Source organism: Microtus pennsylvanicus, chromosome 2 (assembly GCF_037038515.1).
Source record: "Microtus pennsylvanicus isolate mMicPen1 chromosome 2, mMicPen1.hap1, whole genome shotgun sequence".
NCBI classification, from domain to species: domain Eukaryota; kingdom Metazoa; phylum Chordata; class Mammalia; order Rodentia; family Cricetidae; genus Microtus; species Microtus pennsylvanicus.
The window spans coordinates 20,416,860-20,435,643 of record NC_134580.1 but is presented as its reverse complement, the minus strand read 5'-3'; the positions used below and the strand labels follow the sequence as shown (position 1 = coordinate 20,435,643).

General features: G+C 41.2%; 1 protein-coding gene across 2 annotated transcripts in view; it reads right to left on the bottom strand.

Annotated features, from left to right (window-relative positions):
* The window catches only part of Cntn1 (contactin 1), a 275,291-nt gene extending 262,543 nt beyond the window's left edge, over nt 1-12,748 (bottom strand). The window contains exon 1 of one of the 2 annotated variants that reach the window (XM_075960412.1): nt 12,561-12,748. The gene's annotated coding sequence lies outside the window, so the exon portion shown is untranslated. The remainder of the gene's footprint in view (nt 1-12,560) is intronic. The other variant, XM_075960410.1, reaches the window with a different exon arrangement.
* Nucleotides 12,749-18,784: the final 6,036 nt, after the last annotated feature.

Genomic DNA, 18,784 nt, shown 5'->3' with positions numbered 1-18,784 from the left:
AACTTAAAGAAAGAGATGCCTGTCAAGATACAAAAAACATACAAAATACCAAATAGAATAGACCAGAAAAAAATTTCCCTCAACATTAATAATGCAAACACAAAGTTTACAGAACAAAAAAAAATGTAGAAAGTTCAAGGTAAAAATACCAAGTAACATACAAAGGCAGCTGAATTAGAATAACATCTGACTTCTCAATGGAAACTCTTAAAACCAGAAGGACCTGAAAAGATGTTCTCTGAAATCTAAGACGTAACAGAAGTCAGCCCAGACTACTATCCCCAACAAAACCTTCAACCGCCATGTATGGAGAAAGAAAGAAATTCCATGATAGAGCTGAATTTAAAAAGTACCTATCTACAGAAGGCACTAGAAAGAAAAGTTCTACTTGAAGAGGTTAACCACACCCAAGAAAGAAAACAAAGAGTAATGCTAGGCCAGCAAACAGAAAGAGGAGAAATCAAAAACCACATTACAAGAACAAACTACCAGAAAGCCACAAACAATGCTCATTGATGGCTCTCAGCATCAATGGTCTCAATTCCCCAATAAAAAGACACAGACTGACAGAATGAATGGAAAATCAGGACCCATTCTTCTACTGTATCCAAGAAACACACCTTAACATCAAGAATAAACAGTACCTCAGGGGAAAAGGATATAAAAATATATCCCAAGCAAAAGGAATTAAGAAGCAAGCCAGAATAGCATTTTTAATATATGACAAATAGACTTCAAACAAAAACTAAGAAGAAATGGAGAACGACACTACATACTCAACAAATGAATTATCTACCAAGAAGACAGAGCAATTCTTAACATCTATGCACCAAACACAAGGGTATCCAAGTTCACAAAAGAAACACCACTGCCATTGAAGTCACATATTGACCCTCATGCACTGATATAATAGTAAGTGACTTCAATAACCCATTCTAATCATGAAGGGTCATATGGCGAATACAGTTACCAAACATACTGGGAAAACAGTGTCTTGGCTGATCAACTCTCTTCACCAAATGAAGCGTCAGTACAGGGAATGGAGTACATATAAGTTGTTGGCCAAATGGATCCCATGGGAACCCCCAAACAATCCAGGCTTTTGCAAAGGCTATAGGTTACTTTCCACAAGCTGTCAACAAGACCACATTGCTGAAACCAACACCTACACAGCTCATTGTACATGGAGAAGTCGAGCTGCGGATGACATAGAAACCTCATCCCTACATTCTAGCATTTGTGGTACTCTGTGTGCTACCAAAGTAGAAACTTAAACACCAACACAGCTACAAACCCTTTTGTCTACAATAGTGTAGTGCCTGCTAGATTTCCAAGTGGCCAAAGCTTGTGTTAGTAACCAGCCAATATCTGATTTGAATTACGGTCTGCTATATGAAATGGAACCCTTACTCAACGCTACTTGGGCAACCAGGAACCAGACACTGGATAGTCCTAGGACCTATGAGCAAAGCAAATATTACTGATCTACAAAAAAGATACAGCAATAAGATGACTCTTGTTGACAGTCTTCTGTTCACAGATCAGTGCCTCGATCAGCCATCCTCAGAGAAGCTTCATCCTGCAGCAGACGGGAAGAAATACAGAGATCCACAGCCAGCGAATATTGAGAGAGGAGGACTTTGCAACACTTATCCCTGAAGAGAATGCTTCCATAAATCACTCTTGGGACCCTAGAGAACTCTGTGAAAGATGACGCAGAACGATTCAAGAGCCAGAGGGGATGGAGGACACCAAACTTCTAAAACGAGCAAGACCAAAACACATGACATACAGTTGATTAACATACACACTCACTGGCAGCCTGTGCAGGACCAGCAGGAGTTTGCACCAGATGGGGTCCTAGAGCTGAAAGAAGTGGGCACCTTGTTAGCATTCAGGCAGTACATTGACCTGCCCTCCTCAACAGCAGCCCTTAAGAGCACTCCCTGTGTGCATGCACCTGTTAGCCCATAGGTGCTTAGACTGCTCAGCACTAAGGGTCCTGACAGGATATATCACAAGCCACGGCCACCCCCTGGGCCCTACATTCCCCCATAATGGGAAGACCCTCTCTCTCCAGCCACTCTCATGACAGAGGCCTCCCCTAAGCCCTCTCCCAATAAACCTCCCATGTGAATTTGTTGAGTTTCTTGTATGGTCTGACTTTCTTTCCCGCCGATGTGACTAAACAACAACACACAAGCCCCCATCTCTAACCCAGAAGCTATCTCCAATTCATAACCACCTGCAAAAGAAAATTTCATTTTCTTCAATTAAGTCTCACTGGGGAAACAAACTAATCTTAAGGGCAGGCTACATGCCCAGTAGTACTAATCTTAAGGGTAGATTACATTTCCAATAGTAGATAGCCAACAGAAAAAGAAAAAAAAACTTAAAAGCATATTTGGAGGTTCTTTGTTTCTTAATATTGTGGCAGGCTTTTTTAAACTTTATTTTTATTTCATATATATTGTTTATTTATATATATATATAATTATACTATATTATACATATATGTATATATAATGTAATATCATGGCTTCCAGTTTTATGGTTTAAGAGAGCCCTGAATATTCAAAGGAGCAGGTCTCTGCATTTATATCTGTTTCTTGTGCAGTTTCTTGGGTTCTTTTCCTTCTATTTTATTTGTTTTGTCCTATACTGTTTTATTTTTGTTTTATTTTATTTTACTATTATCCCTTAGATGCCTTTTTGCTCTCTAACATGAAACATAAAGGGAGTGGATCCAGATGCAAAGAGAGGTGGGCATGAACTAGGAAGAGTAGAGGGAGGGGAAACTAGCCATGATATATTGTATGGAAAAAAATCCATTTTCAATAAAAGAGAATTAAACATGGTTTTGCAGAATACATTAATGAGTACTTTAGTAGAAATAGCTGCCATGCTCGTGACCATTCAACCTACACATAGCCCAAATATCTAAATTAACTACAAGAAATTGGGTTAATTTTCTAGTAGCCAGAGTTATAATGATCCTAAAACAACACGTGAAGGCTAAAATGGAATCAATCTACTACTCATTTCAAATATTTTCAACCAAAATGCATTGCCTCTGATGTATAAAATATTAGACACTGTCATTTTCTGATACACTAAACAAGTTGACGCTCAGACTGAAATATTACACTGTTCTTAGCATCTTTGCAGGCATCCTGACAGCTGCAGATAGAGATCTGCATTCTCAGTAACCATGACAATGAAATGTGGTCAGATTACAAACCTTAGCATAGAATTGCTGCTAATGTTTGTGGTGGTGGGATGGAAAATTAGGTCAGAAAGCCATAAAACTCTGATGTTTGCATCAAAACTGTAATAATAAATATTTAAATGCTACATTGTAAAGATCTAATTCGCATTTGGAAAAGAGCACCCTGTAAATCACTACAGCAGAAGACCTTTTTGTTTATGAGCCATCTATGAATAAAACATTTGAAAATTAGGAAGATTTAATCCCTTGGGTTAACACAATATATTTGTGAGCCTAGCCTACGTTATATATACCATGAGCCACAGGATACTAAAGCCTGCTATTCGTGTAAAAACTGATCACATAACAATGCAAGGATTAAAACCTAAAATGTTGTTCAGGATGATTAGCATCAAACAATAAAGAGATCCTGTCCGAAACAGGGTGGAAGGTAAGGACCCTTGAGGTATTTGCTGTAATTTCCTGACTTACACAATAGGGTGATTCATGCTTCGAGCCATCTACACTGTGGGTAAAGTGCCGAGAGGTCATATGCAACAGATTTAAAAGAATTATTTTCACTGTGGTGTTCAGTAAGTGATTATTGTTAATAAATGAATGGGAATTATAGACATGATACATTTGCAAACTGGTCAGAAAATAATTCTTATATCTCAACATGGTGAATGTCCAGACAGGGTAGATTAGTGTTCTAAGTACCATCACTTTTAAATGAATTTTTTTTTATTATTTGCCTTAGTTCCAACCTTCCTCCAAAATTTGACTTTTGACTTGATTCCTATCAATCTTCAAGACTGTATAGAATTTTATGGTAAGAAAAGCTAAAAAGTAAACTTGAGCATCTCCATTTAGAAATATCCCTCAAATTTATTTCAATAACTCAAGTTAAAAAGATGAGAACAAGGATATTGCACTTTTCACCACAAACAGGAAAGAAATATACTCTAAAACAAATTCTATGAGTAAAAGAAGAATTCTTCTCAAAGACCTGTAGAAAGTATAATTATTTATTGGTGGATTTTACTGATGAAAGGAAGGGGTAGTACACTGCCCAGAACTTTCAATGGGTCATTAAAATTTGGACCAATGCCGTTATTCTGACAAGACATTGAGAGCCTTTCTGTGGTAAGACTAGTGCACACACTGGGTCTGAGTACTATTAGTCCTTTCATGCTTAACTCACTAACATTTGAATTCAGGCAATTAACTTATTTCTCTGACTTTACCCATAAATCAGATAATTACACTTTTTCTTTTAATTTTAGATTATAGTATAATTACATCATTTCTCCTTCCGTTTCCTCCCTCAGAACCCTCCCATCTCCCTTCTTTACTTTTTTCCAAATGCATGGCCTCTTTTTCATTGAATGCTGTTACATTCACATATGAGTATGTGAAGCATGTATAGATGTAACTATAACTTTCTCAGTCTGTGTAAGGTTATTCATATATACATTTTCAGGGCTGACTGTTTGGTATTAGCTAATATAGGTGGCTCTTCCTGGGCAAGATAATTTCTCCCATTTTCAACATTAGCTACCAGTAGTTCTTTATATGTTGAAGCCTTTTGAGGTAGCTGTCAAAACCCTTGTGAGGATCTGATAATGCCATACACATAAGAGAGTATTCTAAATGCTATACACATTATAAAATATCAGAGATTACAATGAATACTGATAATTAAGCAGAGAATATTGTAATTATTTTTGCCAATATTTCTACAACATCCATACATTTACAAATGTATCTTACCTTATGAAATACAGGATTGCTTAAAAGAAGTTAACTTAGTGATTTTGCATTATAGAATCATCATATCCTAGGCAGGGATTATCATTAAAAAAAGGAAATTACAAAAATCTTCATTAAAAATCTTTTATCTATCTTGTATAAACCACAAAATCAGGATATCAAATTTGAAATACTATAAAAATCCACTATGACTTGTAGTTTTTATTTGTTGCTTTTTCAAGGCAAAGGTGCATACTTCATTTGATGAAATCATAAAAACAGATTCAGGCTTGGTTTTCTTTTATGTCTGCAGAAATACTTACAAAATATAAAACATATTTGAGGACCTATTGGGACACAGGAAGACCTAGTAATGGTCTCTGTTCTGCAAGGCACACACAGTAGCTTCTGAGAAAACAATTGACTACAATACAGAGGTAACTTCTGGTTGTTAGAGACTGATTGAGAAACTCTGAATGTGGGCTAAACACTCGAGGTTTGTTCTCTAAGGAACAACTCCAGAAATGATAGAGCATCGCTTCAGACTTGGGGAGTTAGGCAATCTAAAAACAACCAAGAAAACAAGTGACTTATATTGGAGACCAGAGCCTATCAGAGGAGGGGAGAAAAGAGAAAGCGTGAAGGGAGGGAAATGGGACGTGTGAGTCACCTGAGCACGGTCAGCAGCTAGAGAGAGAAGAGATCTGAAGATGGAGAAATGAATTTTTGAAACTCAATAAGGACTAATGTCAAAATACTTCAGGTGAAATAAAGAGGGCCTTAGGAAAGAAAAGGGGAGACCCTAGCAAAAGACCTTCAGTCTAGGGATCTCGCTATGAAATTTGCTTTGGAAAGACAGTTGGGGCTGTGAGATGGGAAATGAACTTGATGTAAAGGGGACTACAAAAAGAAGACCAGAGAGTGGTCTCTGAACACTGAACATCTTTTTCAAAACACATTAAACAAAGTGTTTGAAAGTGTAAATAACTTATGCTAGTTACAGAGCAGTTACCTGATTGGGGTCTCCTGCCACACACTGTAGAGGTCTTGATAGCTGTAAGAGAACAGGTTAAGGACCAGCTCACATAAGGAACCTAAAGTGACCAATCAGAGGTACTTAGAAAGAAGTCACAAGACGGTACAAGGAAGGCATGACACGCTCAGGTCTACATCAACACGCGCAGGGCTGAGCAATTATCCAGCGAGCTAAGGACCATCTGGATAATCCTAGCAGCAACAAATTTAGTGTTTGAGTCATTCAGATAATTGTGCAAACAATGCGCCCTGCTCTGGCTGAGTAACCTGGATGCTAATACCTACTGTTGTACACTGTGCCCTGAGGTATTTTTGGAATGGACGATGGAGGCTCAGAAAGCATTAAGGAGCCAACTACTTACTTTAAGAGCCGCATGAAGAATAAAGGTTATCTTAAGAGACTGATATTAAATTATATGTGTACCCAGAAGCCATGTCACATGAGGATAGACATAAGATACACACATTCGGTTTTGCTTTAGAGGACAAAAGAAATTAGCAGTATGGTACTCATATGTGAGCTTTTATATTCAGTTCTGTTTGGTGGCAGAAAGTTCTCCGAGCTTCGAGACTAGATGAAGCAGCAGTGTGAATGACTTAGTAAACAAAAGTAAAATTACAGCAAAAGTGCTGTATGGTAAAGTACATTTCTAGAAAGTCACAGCAGAGCACAGCAATTCCTATCTAATCCCAACACAAGAGACTAACATAACAGGATCTCCACAAGCTCAAGGCCAGTCGGAACTATGTGGTGTGTCCAAAGTCAGCCTGCACACAAAGTGAGACTCATTTCAAACCCCACTTCTTGTGGTCCCCTCCCTCCAATAAAACCAAAGGCAGCATCAGGAGAAGAACACTTTTGCAAATGTTCTGTTACATGAGGAACATGGGAGTACCCTGAGTCAACCCAGCTTCACAAATGGAGAAGCACAGATCAAGTATGACATTCCATGAACTCACTACAAAGCACAGAAAGACAAAGCAAAACTAAAAGAACTCAATATATAACTTGTACCATCAAAATGGTCACCTTAAAAAGCTATAATACCCAGTGTTAAAGAACAGAATGCATTGCCCAATTGGTATAGCCATTGGCAGAATGTAAATCTGTGCATAAGTTTTGAGAAACTGTCAGTACCCATTAAGAGGCTACAAATATTGTCTTCACTAGTAACTTTTAATCAGTTATGATAAAGAAGCGACCATAAATGTGGAACATGTGCATTTGCATTCAGTTCCTTAACTAAGAAAAATTAGAAATATTAATGACACTATATAAAAGATTACTTGGAAGCCAACTATACTTTCTTAATAACAATGGTCAATGAAATCAACAAATGCTTAGTGTCTGATGTGAAGAAAAAGTAGAGCACAAAAATCAAGTTACTTACATTATATCCAATATTCAAAGGTACAAATTGAAAATATCTATATCCACTGACAGTAATGAGAAAAATAATGACCTAGGCATGGTGGCACGTGCCTTTAATCCTAGTGCTGCAGAGGCAGAGGCAGGTAGATCACTATGAGTTTAAGTCCAGCCTGCTCTACACAGTAAGCACAGTGAGTTCCAATCAGACATCCTGTCTCAAAGAAAAAAAAAGGAAAAAATTCTTTATTTCTAATTTCTCCTGAGTGATTATGTAATTTCTTTTAAATACTCAAATTTATTTTCAATTTTATCTGAATTTAAGTTTAACAAAGTAAGTATTTACGCACTTTTCAATATAATTTTACATAATAGGCCTCACATTCAACCATAGTGAACAATGTGTTATCCGTCTGCTACATGGCCAACAGCAAACTCAGTCCTCCTTAGAAGCTGGACCCAAATATGTCTTGCTACCAGTAAAAAAAAAAATTCAAAATAAAGAAAAACCAATAGTAAAAATCTAACACACAATACACTTGAGTTATCTGTAGCATCTTGGATTAAGCTTCTGTGCTGGTGGACCTATTTGCCACTCTACCAATCCAGGTTTATAACAGCAATGCAGAGTAGAGGATACACACTAGAAATTAGAATAAGAACAGATAAACTACTGAATAGATAGTGGATACTTCTAGATGAAAGGAAGACTGGAAAAGTATTAGCCACAAGCAAAATTGTCTGGAGAGTTGTAGCCTGTGTTCCTAAAGGCCAGTTTATGGCTGGTGCCTATCAGTAGGGATAGGCAAACAGGGGTGTTCACTCCTTACGCTATCATTACAAATAATGCTCTTTACCAGCTATTACTTATGAAGGATTTCTGTGGCCCAGGTTCTGTCTTGAATCCTTCACGTTCACTGTCTCAGTCAAACTCAGGAAAGCCTCCACAGTGTTATTGTAGAGCCCCCTGCTAGCGTTCATATATCTGCATAATGAAGACTCCCACCCACCCTGCCCTATGCAGCCCATGTTCTTAATCAACACAGTATTCATTGACTGCCAGGAGCATAATAGAAACGCAACTACAGAAGGAAATATGTCATTTGAGAGCTTGGAAAAGAAAGCAAAAATAGGAGGGAGACCAAGAAAGGAGGCTTAGAGAAGTAAGAAAACCTGACAACAGATGATTGTGGTGTCTACTACTGAAATCTGGCAGAAGAGGGGAAAACCATGGAAAATGACTGTCGGATGGAGGAACAATAGCCAACATGCTAGTAGCAAAAGCAAACACTGCTCCTGTAAAACAGGGAGTTTACCGGTGACGTAGACGGGTTAGGTTCTGGGAGATGAGGCAGACCATAGGCAATTTGCAGGTAGAAATGATAGCATTTGACTGGAAACATCAAGAGATTAGCTGGGTACATGCCAAGCAAATGGGTTATTTGCAGCAGAGAATGGAACATGTTGATAGGTGTGTATAGGGGTAATACATGTACCATGGAGAATGCATCCGATTTACTGTGATTATTATGATGGGGATTACAGATGCAATAGACTTGAAGAATAAAAACCTGAACACCAAGAATGTTCAAGGGACCAATGATGGCTTCATATTTACAGATTTGGGGGTGGGGGAGTGGGGAGTGTGGTTAAGGCAAGCATGTGGAATGTTCTTACTTGTAGAAATCTGTCACCTAACTCTCTAGATGGATGCATGGAGCACAAGAAAGAATACATGACAGAATCTAGTCATTACCTGTGTTAGAAAACTGAATGATTCTGGGGCAAGAATGCAGAAACACCCTCACATCAGCCATTAGTCACCACGGACAGGATCATGGAGTCAGCATTCCCAAAAGTAGCCCTCAACTCTGCTGTCTATTGACAAACAGATGAGCCTCAAATTATTGCAGCACCTATGTGAATAATTTGCCACGATGATAGGTTTTCAGGGGACACCTTTGAGTATGCTTAGAACTTTCAGTGTGATAACCATAAGACCACATAGGTCATAATGTCGCAGTTGTTTTGGTTTTTGTTTTTAAATTGTTGTTGCTGTGATAATACACAGACCAAAGCAAAGACCACAGAGGAACATTGCTTACTGCCGCTCTTTGGCTAGTTCAGCTACCTTTCTTTTATCTCTTGAGCCCTTTCAATAGGAGTGGTGCTGCTCACAGTAGGTTAGGTACTCCTGCATCAATCTCTGACTAGTTCAGCTACCGTTATTGTATAGCCTGAGCCCCCCACAGTAGATTGGTCCCTCATGCATGAGTTCGAGACCAGCCTGGTCTACAGAGCTAGTTCCAGGACAGGCTCCAAAGCCAGAGAGAAACCCTGTCTCGAAAAACCAAAATAATAATAAAATCTCAACAGGCATTTTGAAAGTATAGTCTCAGTGTAGCAATTTCTAATTGGAGTTCCCTTTTTCTAGGTGACTGTAGTTTGTGTCAACTTGAAAAAACCAGCACAAATGTCTTTCAGAAAAGCACTACTAGATAATTGTAGTGATATTTCATTTGTATTTTAATAATTAAAGCTCGCCTGAAGATCAGAAAGTAAAACAGCAGCCCTAGTCAGCCTTACAGGACAGGCAGTGGTGACACGCACCTTTAATCCCAGTAACCATACTAGTTTGCCATAGAAACCAGGCAGTAATGGTACATGCCTTTAATCCCAGCACTAGGGAGCATTATACGATTGGAGAAGACAGCTCTCAGTCAGCCTCATTCTGAGGATTCCTGGAGGCAGAATTGCCATTTTCTGGCTGAGGTAGAGGTAAGAGTCAGTAGCTGGCTGCTTTGCTTTGCTGGTCTTCAGGTTGAACCCTAAAACGGTCTCTGGGTTTTTAATAATCGTGCTATAGATAATAAAACAGATAGATACATAAGGTTAGCCAGCATAAAACTAAGTGTGATGAGGTCTCCACATGTGTTTCCAAAGAGACTCAAGTTATAGATTAATAGTCATAGTACCTCTATTTACCCACAACCTATTAAGTACTCACTCCCACAGTGGAAGTACGCACATTTTTTTGGTTTTTTGTTTCTTTGTTTTTAAGGCAGGGTTTTTCTGTGTAGCCTTCCTTGGCTGTCCTAGAATTCACTCTGAAGACCAGGATGGCCTTGAACTTATAGAGATCTGCCTGCCTCTCCCTCCCACATACTGATATGAAAGCTGTGTTTCACCAGTACCTAGCCAAGTACAGATTTTTAAGAGGAGCTTCAGGACAAACCTAGGAGTCGACCCTATCACTCCTCCCTGAAATGCCATGAGGCTCACATTCTAAGAGACTAAAACACTCCACAAAGCAGATAGGCAGGCAGTCAGGGTGACAAAACTCAACACCACCAGCTCCCTCTGGAATATTGGAATGATACCTAGGAAACCAAAAATTAATTCTGAAAAAATAAAGCAATAAATGAACAAATGAGTTGCACATCGTTGCGGATATCAACACTATTTAATTTATTACAAGGACCAATGACGATGGAATACCGCGGAGAGCGCTGTCTGGAGAGAAGTTGCTGTGCATGTGTGCACAGCAGGCTTCGCTAAGACCAGAGCTGAAATTCGTGAATGCACACTATTTGGTCCTTCTGATTCATGACAATGGAAAGGCTATTATCAGGAAACAACCCTGGACAATGATAAAAATAAATATATAAACATCTAAAAAGAGTTCAAATAAATCTGAAATATCATATCAGCACAAATTTATGTAAGCCGCAATAAAAATCTGTTCAAGAAAATGTATCAAAACTACCTCCAACGGCCCTACCAGAACCACAGTCCTGCATCCTGAAAAGTGGGTGGGTCCTTTTCAGACCCCTCAGTGCAGCTAGCTATAAGTTACCACACAAATATATTTAGTTCTAAATAATCAAGAAGCAAGCATGTGCACAACATTGTGCACCAATGAGTCAATGAAATAGTGCAGAAAAGACATGCATTAGTGTGATGTATGGTACACTTCATGCTGCAATGGTCGATATGCACCAGACTCCGAAAAACGCGGGATAAGAACCAAGAATGCATTCAGAATAATTTTGGAATGCATTGATTTCTGTGCTTTAGCAAAACGTTATTCCATGTGGGGGCTTGTTACTCTGAGTTTCTCTTCCCTGGCTCTCCCCATGGATGAAGAATCTGATTCTATTTCGCCCCTCCCACCCAGTGCTTGCCGATTGCCTGAGAAGGCCAAGGCAGCCCGCTCAGCAGCAACGAACCTGGGCAGGCTGCGCAGGAGCTATATATAGCTCCACCTTGGAGATGTGCATACACAGGCACACGTACAGATGCCCATGCTGGATTTGGCATGAAAAACAGGACAGCCAGAAATGGCTACACCTCTCACTTGCTTCTTTCCCACCATTCCTTTTTTTTTTTTTTTCAGGAATTTTCCCAGCATGGTGTCTGATTTCCCCGCAATTCTTCTCCCGCCTGCTACCAGCAATCTGATTCCAGTAGGAATCGGCACTGGGCCAACACCTAGTTCCCAAATACGGTCACCCAGGAAGGATGCTTTAGGGTCCATCCTGACACAGTCATTTGACTAGATGAAGTGGTAGTTCCTGGTGGGAAACAGTGAGGCAGGCGGGAAGCTACCTCTCTGCCGTGCCCAGTCCGCAGCACCTCCTGGTTTTTTCCTCAGACTGGATTAATCAGAAAAATGCCTGGATTCTTCCCAGTCCTCACGCCCAAGGGGAGCTAGTCCTTAGCCTGGGGACGCACCAGCCCTTGCCTCCCTTACTGCAAGTACCGGCAGCCAGAGCTGTTCTGGAGAGTACCCTGCAGGTGCGGGGGAGGGGAGCAGGCGGCGCCTGGCGTGCTGAGCAGTTGAGATGCAGAGAGGACCTGCGGTTCCGACAGCTGTCACGTCTCCACCCCCAGGCCCCAACCTCTTAGACAGGGCAAACCCCAGGCCCGACCCAGCAGGCAGCCTCAATGACTACAAGCAAAGTTGCCCAGACGCATTGCCCCTCGGGCTCCTCTCAGCAACCCTTCCCGGTGCGTTGCCCCGGCTCCAGCACCCGACCACCCCCTCCATCCCATCTTCTGATTGGTGTCATGGACGTTGAGGTGACAGCCACAGCGACCCCGGGAGCCGGGGTAAGCAGGGCGGGGCAGGGGCTGGGTGGCCTCTGGGAAGCATGCCTTCCCTGCGCTCTGCAGAAGGGCGAGCCTGCCTCCTACCTGTTCCCCACTCCTGTCGCCGCTGCGCTGCCTGGCCCTACAGCTTTCCCGCTCCTGCTGCCGCAAACAGCTGGGAGCGCATCTCCCACCGGCGCCACTCCTCGCCTAGGCGGAGCCCACCCTAGCTACTTGACAGCAGAAGCCGGGGCCTCAGAGTGCAGTTATTGGGGCCGCAGGGAAAGGGAGGCGGGGACCGGAGAGAAACCTGCACCTTTGATTGGACAGAGGAGATGTCATTCTCAACTCCGGGCTTTCTGTGGACTCACAGCTTCTGAACCTTTGAAGTCCGTGGTTCCAAGCCCTTCTGCTTCTTGGTCAGAGAGCTTTGGAGGAGGGAACCTGCTTTGAGGACCCATCATAAAAAGCTCCAAGACGGAGGAAGGAATCTGACAAAACCAGACTCCTGGAACGCCTGGAGATTTAACCAGGGATACCACCAGGGGCAAAAACTCTATATGGAACATGTACTTCAGTGAGGAACCAAAAAAACAACATGCACAATGAAGTGGAGAGAAATCACAGAAATATCAGAACTGAAGATTTTTGTCTCATTCCAGTTCCCAGTCATTGCCCAAATACGCCACGGAAGTTTTCCTTATATCAAAAAGCAGAAACTCTTTACTTCGTGTGACGGAAAATAAGTCCACATAGGGTTCAGTATTTTAAATGGGAAGACACTATACAGCAAACTGTCATAGTAAAGCAAATTGAGGCATTTGCCATTAGCAGTTCCATTACCAGCCAGTTCTTAAAATAATGGCCGCCATACTGACTGATAACCCGTCTCATGTTCTTAAGTCTGAATACACAAAACCGGACAGCTAGGTGATTGCGAGACTGCTTTTCAGAGGGCAGAGTGTCTTTGTGTGCCTATGTCATCTCTCCTGTCTGTCCAGGTAGAACCAGAAAGCTATGAAACCCCGAGGGACCCCTTAGTGGAAGACCAGGAAGAGACTGGAAATAAAATTGAAATAGAGTGTGTGTTCTCTCAGTACCTAATGAGGGAACAAGATACCCTCTTCCTCTTTAGAGCTCAATCTATTTTCCACCTCGGTAACTTAGCCATCCTAACGCATGGTGAACATAAGCGAAAACTCATGATCATGAGTTCATGAATGGCTTGCCCCCTGGACTGTTGTTAAAAAGAAGGCTGGTGCTACCAAATGCTAAGTACAGACACCCAATATTCAAAGTTTTTAGTGCCATCAAGGTCTACCTTGTATATTCTCTTCACAGCCCTGGAAGACTCCAGGGTTATAAGGAACAATAGATACATTGTTATTATACATACATACTGTGTATACCCGGAACCCTCTTGCCACAGCTACAAGTGTCAAAGCCTCCAGAGTAATTTTTCCCTATAAAATGCCTGGTAGTCTTCTATCTTCATCTCCAGGACGTTCCAGCTTTTCCAATGGACTGCGCAAAATTCTTGGATTACTGGGCACTTGTCCTGTGCCTTATTCTCTGCGTGGTGTACCAGAACTAGGCAAGAATGAGATGTAGATCTTGCAGAGGGAATCCAGGGGGACAAAATTAGCAAACAGTTTAGTAGGGAATGTGCTTTCAATACTAGTATCTCTCAATTGCTCAATAAATCTCAGTTAGCTGCCTTCCAATACACTCTCCTCCAGGAAAGAGAAAGCGTAGAATGAAATGAAAGCAAGAAGAAAGGAAAAAAAAAAAACACCACCAAGCACTCAAGTTTACAGAGCTGAACAGAATACTAAAATCTCCACCATGCAGTCATCTTACCCTTCCATTCATTCCTTTAACAAGTGCTAGTATTGTAGATATTGTGGAGGGTGAGATAAGATAATCAAGCTGTCATTTTTTCCCGAGCATTTCTTGATCTAATGAACATAAGCACAAGCACACAAAGAATTATGAATAGCATTCAAATTATTTCTATCTCATCAGGCTCATGTACTTTCAAATAAATCAGACGTTTTCCAGGTTTCGTAATGGCTTTTTGCAGAGATCAAAATCTGTACATCTGTTCATGGCATACCTATATTTCTATTTACATAAAAACATGATCAATGCCTGCTGTACAGGGGTTTGCCTTTTCCAAATCACTTTCTCGTGCTCTGTGCTGGCACAATTACGAGCTTAAGTATAATAGTCATACTTGCACAACAGGACTGGATACTCACACCCATAGACATCTAGATACAAGCTGAGCCTGGATTATAAGACTAAACCATCATTATTTTTTCCACTCCATAACTTTATCTGGTATGGGTCCTGTACAGCTCTTGCCCTTTCTCCTCCCAGAATCATCTGCATATTGAAGCTTTAAAAAAAACAATTAAATTGGCATATTCCTCTTGCCACATTTATAAAGCATATGAAAGTATGCGCTTGCATTAGAGATTATTCAGGACACAATCAGTTTCTAAGCTTGGGGTCTGCTTCTAGAGGCTGTAATCATAGCCAGTGGGCCTGGTATTGAGGCGTGAAGAAAGCAGAGAAGCAGTGAGTAGATAAGTGGGCAGGTGTGCATTCATGACGCTTTCCCCACTGACTGAAGGAGGGAATTGTTATACATGGTCTGGATTGCCTCACCCTGGCAACATGGTGGATAATATAGCTGGACATCTTTGGCTTTCTCAATGGATGATCCAAGCTAGTAAGCAATCAGAGTTCCGCCTTTTTCCTGGGGCTTACCATTGCACAACTGCTCTTGACTCTGCTGGGTCCCAACCCCACCCCAGGCCCCTCCTTTCTTTCACACTGCATTGACTGTCATTCTTCAAGCATTCTAATTTCCTCCACCACTGACTGAATCTCAGAGCGAGTCAAGGAAACCACAACAGCATCCCAGCTTTCCCCAGGGAGTTCTCTCTTCCTCTTTCCTCTGCTCCGCCCACCAATTCCTCACTTGGAAGCTTCCCAGGGGAGCAATTCCCAACATAGCCTGATGTGACAAAGGAGAGGGGAGTAGAGAAAAGCATGTTTTTGCTTTTTCTTTTGCTTTTACCAATCAAAATTCAAAGCTGCACTCAGCACCTCGGTACAGCAATAGACATTCTGCCCACTGGTTTGAAGAGTCCTGCTGAACACGCCCTGCAGCATCTCCTCTGCCTGCAGTGTGTCTCAGCCCACAGCATCTCAGATCTCATCAGCCCACTGACCTAGCTTTTCAGAGCCAATTGGGAACTCCGAAGGAGATGCACACAGCAATCAGGAAGCATACTACACAAAGCCAGGAGCAAACACATATATACACACACTCTGTGAGTGTGAGGTGTTGGGGAGCCAACACTACCAAAAGGTTTTGCAAATACTAAACATTGGAAATTCTGTCAACAAGCTTCTCTCTAGAAGCAATTACAATTTTCCTAGAGATTAAGTGTAAGGTAACAATTTCTTTTGTTTTGGAAGTGACTGCTGTGTCCCCAAAACAGGCTTTCAGAAAATCCCCCCCCCCTGCTTTTATTACTAGAGGATTCTTACACAGCTGCCATTGTTTGACAATGATCTACTGATTTCTTTTTACTATTACCTCATATCTATAATAGAAATCAGTGTATAATGTAATAAAAATGTAACAAAAGATCTGTTACTTCTTAGTCAAATCCTTGTCCTCAAAAGTCTTTCAACTCATAGATCTAAAGGGAAAGGGCACCTGGGTAATTTAGTGTCAAGTTGTGGTTTTATTTTGTTGTTCCCCAATAGTTGGAGGTCAGACACTATTAACCAACTCCGACCCTCAGCCATAATAAATACACCCTTTCCCTCAATTTCAACTGCCATTTTAGACATCACACATCCTATTTTCAGAATAGCTCTTCAAAATAATGGCTACTTCTATCATCTGTAGTAGACAGAGAATTGAACATTAGGCATGTGTCATTGTTCATTTTTGTGCTGCTAGCAGAATTCCTGAAAGTGGGCGATTTATGAGGAGCAGTATGGATGTTGTAAAGCCCAAACCTTGTATCTGGAGAAAGGTTTATGCTACACCATGCCAAGAAGGCATGAAACCAGCAAGAGGGGGAAGTTGCACGGACTAACCTTGAGTTGAGTCCTCTTGTATTGTGACTCATATTGTAGCTACAATAAAATAGCCAACAAGAGCAATGTAGGGACAACTGTTTGTTTTGGCTTGCAGTTTGAGGCTACAATCGTTCCTGGTGGATAAGTCATAAGGACAGGCACTCAAGGTGCTTGGTCACATGGTTCCTCAGTACGGAAGCAGAGGACTCAGCTCATTTTCTACTTATCCAGCCAGGCACAGCTCACAGAATGTTATCACCTATATTTTGGATGGTCTTCCTACTCTAGTGAATCAAGTCTAGATAAGCTCCCAGGTATTTGCCAGGAGATTTATTTCCAGAGCAATTCTAGATCCTGTTAAGTTGACAATCAAGATTGAGCACCACATCACTCCATCAATGACTGACCCAGTCTTGCAGGACAGTGTCAGTCCAATCCTGGGGGCTGTCTCTGCACATCATTGCCTTTAGTGGTCCTTAATGATTCTGTGCGCTAGACACTAGGCTTCCAACTGTGAATGTGGACTTTCTAACTTTCTATAAGCCATATTTGATTCTATGTTACTGTTTGCTGATTTTATCAATTATTTGCTTTCTCTTGCTTACTTTTGATTTAATATCCCCTTTCTGTCCTCTTGAAATAGAACACATCACTGGATTTCAGTCTTCATTTTTGCAAAATAATTGCCTTCAGTGAAAGATTATTTTATTATTTAGTAATGTGTGTGTGTGCACATGTATGCATCTATGTGTGTTTGCATCTCTGTGTGAGTATGAGCACACATGTGTGCAGTTGCCTGTGGGGACAAGATACTCCCTGGACTATAGCTACAGGGAATTGTGAGCTGCCTGACGTAAGTGCTGGGAATTGAACTAGGATCCTCTGGAAGAGCAACAAGTGCTCATAAGCACTGGGCCATTGCTCCAGCCTCTAATTTCTGTTCAATATATCTAGAAAGATTTACTACATCTTTCTATACACATAAAAGAAAGAGTTGGTTTGGGAGTTATGGGCCCCAAGAGTTAGAGTTCATGATGGTGGAACAAGGTAGCAGCAGGCCAACAGCTGGAGCAACAGCTGAGAGCTCACATCTGGAGCTGTATGCCAGAGGCAAAGATGTGTGTCTTAACATCAATTATTATTTGCTTCAGACACTTTCTAATCTCTTGTTTAGGGTTTGCTGTGGACTGCTGTTGTTTGTGGGTTATGGAGTGCTGGAGACTAAACTTATGTTAGCTAGGCAAGTGCTCTCCTACTGACTGTATCTGGAGCCCTGTGTTTCTTCTTGACTCTAAAATAATTTAAATTTATATCACTTCATAAATGTTTACTTACTTACAGTTTACCCTTTGCTTTAGATTTATATATATATTTATTTGTTATTATTAATTTTATATGCCAACCAAAGTTCCCCTTCTTTAGTCCCTTTTGTCAGAAAGATATCTTATAGATGTTTAAACTGTAGCCAAAATTTTCACCTTTTATATTTGCCCTCATAACTCTTGAAAATATAGAGAATCAGCTTCGAGTGACAGAAGGTGTCTGCTGTTGGAGCGCCTGGTTTATAAACTGTGACTATATATACTGTAGAAGAAAGAAAGGCCTTCTGGGAATGGGAGGACAGGCAAACGCAGGCAGGGGCTGAGAAACACCTAGTAAAAGACAATGGTCAAGCAGAGGACTCCACTGAAGCTTTTTGTCTTCAAGACAGAGCCAAGGGTCTTCCAGGCAGAATGGCTAACTCTCAACCAACATTAGCAGTGACAAACAGCAAAAGGTACAATCAACGGAACTCCATATGGTGACAAAGAAGCCCAGAATAGACACCCAGAGAGAATCCTTGGGTTCAGAATTCAAATTCTATCTCCATCTTAAACTAATGAACTACACAAAACCAGGGCTTGCTCTGGGCAGTTCAGATATGACCAAGAGACTACAGCAGGCTGAAAAAAAAATGACCTTCTGAATCGCTGAAACCTGTGACTTCTGCCTTCTCTAACAAAGTCTATGCAGGTGTGATTAATTCATGGCTCTTGAGACGGAAGATTATCATGGATTATCCAGCTGGAGGGCCCCAAACGCAATCACACGGATTCCTGTAAGAAGGAGGCAGAGAGGATTGTATTGCAGGGAACAGATGGCGGCATGAAGACGCAGCAGGAGATGTTTGAGGCGCTGGCCATGAAGACTGCAGTGTACAGCCATCTGCCAGGGTCCCCAGC